This window comes from Acipenser ruthenus, chromosome 26, assembly GCF_902713425.1.
Source record: "Acipenser ruthenus chromosome 26, fAciRut3.2 maternal haplotype, whole genome shotgun sequence".
Taxonomy (NCBI): Eukaryota; Metazoa; Chordata; class Actinopteri; order Acipenseriformes; family Acipenseridae; genus Acipenser; species Acipenser ruthenus.
Window position 1 is genome coordinate 13,320,893 of NC_081214.1, and position 6,931 is coordinate 13,327,823.

Below are 6,931 nucleotides of genomic sequence, written 5' to 3' on the forward strand. Positions count from 1 at the left end.
CAATGCTATAGATTAGGGTACCTAATCACTCCCTGTGCTATAGGTGACTTATCTGATTATAGCTAGACCTAAACAGTGCACTGAAAGTAATTATGCAGCAGATTTGGATCTGTAGTGCAGCAGCACAAGCAAAGGGGGCCAGTAATACTCTTGCTAGAGGTACCACCAGGCAATTGATTTTAAATTCTTGGTTACCACTCCTTTAACCATGTAACGCATCCCAGTGGCATCACAGATGATCCAATCTTTGCTATGAGTACAATCCCACATTAAACACAACATTCCAAATGCTGGAATTCCAAAGGTTAATGACCTTTTCATTAGACCTGCTAATTAGTGGTGCAACAATGAATCGATGCATCGATTATTGATCACCTGTCCTTAAATTTCCCGAGCTTCGATTACATATTGGTAAATCGTTGCATCAAATTAGAACCGTTTGAAGTCTCCTGATGCCGGTTTGCATTAACCTTGAGTGTGTGAGAGTGCGCTTCTTTTAGTGCTAGTATGGTAGATTAACAACATCAGCACGTTGCTAGGATACGCACTTTAGGCCTCTACATTCGCATTGGACAAGCCAAATCAGAACTAGGCCTATTGTATTCACATTTTCTTGATTTAAAAATTAAGGCAATACATTTTTTTTTTGTTTGTTTAAATCTATTAAATCTACCGATTTACCTTTTTTTCTTTCAAAGCATGTTGTGTTTGGATTATATGTCAATATTATATAAAAAAAATAAGATGAATTTAGTATGGTAGTTAAATTACTCAGGATTTGTGAGATTAATTAAAATGTTTTGCTTTGGACATAAAATGTTAACAGTAATGAACAACCATAGTTCAGATAGAAATGACTTCTGTTGAAATATAGTATTTTTATTATTATTACAATGTTAAAGGAACATCTGATACGGACGCACGCATATTCTTTTCAGTTGTTAAAATCTCAAGTCCTTTGTATTTTGTGTTTTTAGTAATTGGATCTTCTGTTAAAAAAAACCGAATGTTCTTTATTTTGAAAAAGAAAACGTCAATGCATTGATTACACCGTGTAACAATTTTTTTTTTTTTTTTGTTCCTGGGTAGTAAGTGTTATTTCCTAATTGCTTATGCCTCAAAAGTATAGAAAATGGCTATTATTCCCCACAAACTTTGCTTTTGTGACCAGGACAGTGATATTTTGAAATTTACCTATTTTCCAGAACATTCCAGATAGATTCAGTGCTGAGTAAACTTGGAGTAACTTCTAGAACTTTCTAGAACTTTCCAGTAATATAAATAGTAGTATAAATACAGGGGCCTTAAGCCCACCAGTTCAGTTTAGTTCCAGCTGCCTAAGTGGATACATATCTGCATTTTTCTGAGATGGCATCAAGGTCATAGGAGACTTCAAAATGGTGGCATTCCTGATGGGTCTCCAAGGCGGTTTTACCAAGTTTCCCTGCTATCTTTGCCTTTGGGACAGCAGGGACACCAAGGCGCACTACCACAGGCGGGACTGGCCACAGCGGACTGAGTTCTGTGTGGGGAGGAACAACGTCAAGTGGGAGCCACTGGTGGACCCCCGGAAGGTGCTGATGCCACCACTGCACATTAAATTGGGCATTATGAAACAATTTGTCAGAGCTCTAGATAAGGAGTCGGCAGCCTTCAAGTACCTTCAAGACTTCTTCCCTAAGCTGTCTGAGATAAAGACAGACCACAGATAAAGAAGATCCTGGAGTGCAATGAATTCCCCAAGAAGCTCACTAGTAAGGAGAAAGCGGCTTGGAACAGCTTTGTCGCAGTGGTTCGGGGCTTCCTGGGCAATCACAAGGCCAAAAACTATGTGGAGCTGGTTGAGACTCTGGTGAAGAACTACGGCACAATGGGCTGTAGGATGTCCCTCAAAGTCCATATCCTTGATGCTCATCTTGATAAATTCAAGGAGAACATGGGAGCATACTCGGAGGAGCAAGGCGAGTGCTTCCACCAGGATATACTGGACTTTGAACGCCGCTACCAAGGACAGTATAACGAGAACATGATGGGAGACTACATTTGGGGGCTGATTCGTGAAAGTGATTTACAGTATAATTGTAAATCTCGAAAAACTACTCACTTCTAAATCTTTTGTAGTCATTTTTGTATTACTTTAGTATGAATACATGTTAATTTGGATTCATATGTTGTTTTTTTCTGACTTTATGTGAACGAAAAGACACAAATTTGCCCGTTTTCTCATTGGAAATAGGTAAATTTCAAAATATCACTGTCCTGGTCACAAAAGCAAAGTTTGTGGGGAATAATAGCCATTTTCTATACTTTTGAGGCATAAGCAATTAGGAAATAACACTTACTACCCAGGAACAAAAATTGTGTTACATAGTGTTATCGTTGGTAAATGCCTATACAATAATTGAATAAGAAATTAGGTTGCCGATTACACCACTACTGCTAATAACTGCTGCTAAACGCTGACAAAAGAAGACCAACACACTTTGTTACACCTTGTGGCAAAGTGCCCCGCCCCTGTGTGCATTTGTGTGTTCTGTGTATGTATGGGTGCGTATGTTAATGTTGGTGTATAGATTGGTACACGGGATATAAACGGGTCTGTGTTTCACGTGTGTTTAAAGTGTATAATTATATTTATACCACTTCACGTGCAGATAAAATGTGTATAATGTGTGGCACGGGGTTGCACGTAATGAATTCACGTGCTGGGATTCAAGTGAGTAATTAATTAGTAATTGAATCCCAGCACAACAGTATATATAGATGCACGTTTTAGTCACTTGTGGTTGGGTGTTCGGAAGAGGAGAACGGGTGAGAGAGAGAGGAGTAATTAAGATCGTAAAAGTAAAGATAAGTTTGTTTGTACTCACCGTGTCTGTCTGTCTGTCCGTGCACCGTTTGTTTAGTGTTAGTCGTTTTGTATGTCTGTTTATTTTGGCTACCAGTGCCGTGTCCTGTTTTGTATTCCATTGTTCAAACCTTTTATTTGTTAATAAACGCTGAGTGCAGCCATTGCACTGAGCTCATCATCACCACCGTCTGTGTTTGAATTCCTTTCTGGTCTGACGCAACCCACTCTGGCCGTCTTTGTGACACACCTGTTCTGGTTTCCTTGCATTGGTTGCCAGTAACATTCTGCCTGAATTTCAATGTCCTGTTGCTGAAAACGACAAAGCTGCTCCATCAGTGACAGATCTGCTATATTTATGTACCAACATTGTGGAATGCATTGCCTACAAGTGTAACTGTTTACTGCTATACTGAGGTTAATGTATCCTGAAATAAGAGGGTTTCTGGTTTTCCGGATTGGAGATCCTTTCCAAAGATGAAAAGTTTAATGAGAAAAACGTACTTTTCTTTCCTCATCTTCCCCGAGGTATAATGCTCTGTATCAACAGCCCGGGCCCCTCCCTGGATCTTGCTGTCCTATACTGGCTTTGGAACAGTGCATGTCTCCCAGTCATTCTGTCGATGGATTTGAATGAAAAAGACATTCAACACTGGAACTCTCAACACGTTTATAATCTCTGACTCACTCCTGTGCTGTACTTACTTGTGTGCTCCATTAATGCAATACTGGCATGGGCAATGTTTCCATGTGAAATCTGGTTTTAAGTGCAGCAGAGTAGAGTACAAGGTTTTTTGATAACATGGTAGTAGTGCAATAACTTCATACAATTGGAGGCCTGGGTTTGTATCAAGCTTAAGGCAGATGTGCAGTGGATCAGCCAGGGTCAAAGAACTCAGGATAACAGTTAGCACACACCACAAACCCCCTAAAGTATGTGTAACAGACAAACAGACAACGCAAGCCTTTTAATTGTGTGGGGAATGGCACTCAACACAAAGATAATCCCGACAAATCACAGCAGGCTTACAAGTGTGACATAAATAGAATAAATAAAAGTTAAAACATCATCACTCCTCTGGCAGAGAGCACAGCACTCCACCCTGCGGTGGGGAGCATCTACACACAACAAGGAGAGCATTAATCTGAGGGGGTGATTCAGCTCTGAATATCTCCAAGGGGATTCATCTGGTTCTCTTGCCAAATTGAAGGGTCTTATCACACATATTTCCAATACTGGGAAGTTATTTATTCAACTGTAGGCTCTTTGGTTGGAATAAAAAGGGAGATATTAATATTGAATGAAACTCAATTAAACTGGTGCCCTGTTTAGAGCCTTGTGTATCTCAATATCAGAAGCAACTGGATTCCATCTGTAACTGGAAATAAAGAACAGGATAAATAGACATACTGTACATATAGGATGCATAGATACAAAAATCAAAGAGGCACAGATTGGGAAAAGGGGGGGGGGAACAAATAAAACAACGATGAGTACTATTTGAGATGAGGTTGCCATGGCAATGGCCAGATCGCTCATGCTTCATCACTGAACTCCGTGCTGCTGACACAGGGCTGTGTTAAAAATAGACTGTCCAGAGAACAGAGAGCTGTTTAAAAAGAGAAAAGAGAGAACAACATGAGAGTGTGACAAGTTTTTATTTTATTGTCTTTCAAAACAAAAACAAGAAAAGAATGGCAAGTTGGGATGGGAAACCCTGCAAGTACAGCAGTGTGAACAGGCTGGCTGTAGGGGTGACGTCAGACCAGAAATGAATGCAAGGATATGGGATATGGGGTGAAACTGAGTCGCAGTGGATGTGCTCAGTATTTATTAAACATTTAAACAAAACACAAAAGAAAATGGCATGTTTGCCAAACAAGTAAACACGAAATAGCAACAAGTAGTATGTTGGCTGCCAAGCCAGCATACATAGCAATTGTTATCTTTTTTTAATCTTTACTCTACCTCCCGACTCCACGACCATTCTCCACTCTGAACACTTCCCCGGGCAGCCAAAGCTGCAGGTCTTTTATATTGGTGACCGAGAGATTAATTAGCTAACAATGATCTTATTATCCCTCGGTCACGTTTTGCACGGGTTTAATAAGATGCGTGACTGTCAGCTAATTATACATTTAGTAGCTGATCAGTCACGCATCTTCACAAGGTAATTCTAAATAAAAAATAAATAAATAAATAATGGCGTCCGCACCACAAACAACAATAATAAATTCACAGAGGGCGGGCACCCTGCCCCAAGGAGTAAATGCCTTTTCCAAAGAAACATGCCACCCAAACTATAAGGAAGATACATACAAATATGATGAGACTTCACTGTTAGGCCACTCAGGGACTAACAACATATGGCCTTATTGGAGGGGCTGGCCTTACACTGACGGTACATAGAACGTTCTTGTGACAAATTCATACCAAAGAATTTTGATAATTTAGAAAAGGTTCTAGACAATTTATTTAATTTATTTATTGAATTTATTCTTATTTTTATTGTTTCATTTTCTTTTAAGAACTCTGAAGAATATGTAGTTGTACTGTATAAATTGTAACAAACTGTATCAAATCCTGTGTCTTTCACACCCATTTGAATTTTGTAGTGAGGATACACATGGACTAGAGTCGCTACAGTGTGTCTTCACTCCTGAAGAATTCATTTGGCTGTTTAATCTGACCCCAGACTATCCCAAAAGGGTTCAAACCAGTGGCAGCGGAAGCTTTGTACGGTTGGTGGGGGTGAAGCTTCCTCAGTGCTATTGGTAGTGTTCCCACCAAAACACAATTCATGAGTTAATATTAAAAATAATAAAGGCCCTACTTAAATCGTGGTGAGATAGTTCTAGTGCCTTTATTATTAACTGTGGTAACGTGACTGGCGGTCAAGCCTGGCCAGCGGCAGAAATAGCAATCCAGACGCAGAAACTGTATTTCAGCGCTTTCTAGTCACTTTTATTAACAAACACAAACCAAATACAACTCACAAAAGCCTAAAGGTCACCCCACACCAGACGCAATGCTATTTTTTAATTGGCGACGAGGCACTTTCACAGTGGCATGACCATACACACCAGAAGCAACAGAGGCGATGCAACAGGTTTGAGAACTGCCAGATCTATACTGTAAAATTGCTATTGACAAAACTTTGATTAAGACTGGTACATATTCGTTAACATGATGTGGAAATTATGAGTGTCTTCTCTGATGGTATTTCAATATATATGACAATAAATCATACGTACCAGGCTTATCCACTTCCTTCGAAATGGACTCCCATATATTATCTTTCAAATCTGTATAATTGTGATGGTCTTTATCATAAAGCTCTGGGTATTTTTTCAACTAGTATGTTATTGTTTTCTCCGTCATTCTGGGTTCTGCTTCGCCCTGCTGGACCATTTTCTCTGATTGTTCAATGCTATTTATTTCACGTCGCTCCAGTGCTGCCCTGGTACCGCTCCTGCGTTGCCTGTCGCGTCGCCTGTGGTGTGAAAGATACTTATTAAAAGAATAGGTTCTATTCATTTTGACGCATCACTGCACAGTTCCTCTTGCCGCATCGCGTCTGGTGGGTAGCAGCCTTAACTCCTCCCAGGAGTGTTCAACTAAACTTACAAGTTCTAACTTATATAACTACAGTATCATTAATACATGTGCCTGGTGCATTCATTGGTCAATCTACAAGCCAATTACAGGCAAGTTCCCATCAACCTATAAGGTATATAAACTTACTTCACAAACTCAGTCCTGCTGAGCTTTTGAATTACCATTCATCGTTTGTTTGGTTACGTATCCCCACCAGTCGTAGCGATGTCATCCCTTACCATCACATTATTGATCTGACTCTCCAATCGTAGACCCAGTTCCCTGACAGGAATCGTCTAAAACCACATTCATCTTAAAAGCACTGCAATGTTTCATGTTTCATCAATGTTTCATCCCAATCACTTTGTCGCCAAACGTTCCTCGTTCCAGTAAACTTCATGCTCAAAATCATGCTCAAAATCCACAAAGGTAGGAACGTTAATGTAGTCATATTGTTACTTCTCCTCGTAACGCATTACGTCAAG

General features: G+C 39.9%; 1 long non-coding RNA gene across 1 annotated transcript; it reads right to left on the minus strand.

The window, feature by feature from the left end:
* Nucleotides 1-4,303: 4,303 nt before the first annotated feature.
* Nucleotides 4,304-6,707, minus strand: LOC131701767 (uncharacterized). The gene is made up of 3 exons (XR_009308996.1): nt 6,594-6,707; nt 6,104-6,342; nt 4,304-4,458 (listed from the first exon to the last, which is right to left on the minus strand). It is a non-coding gene; the product is annotated as an uncharacterized LOC131701767 (long non-coding RNA).
* Between the last annotated feature and the right edge of the window lie 224 nt (nt 6,708-6,931).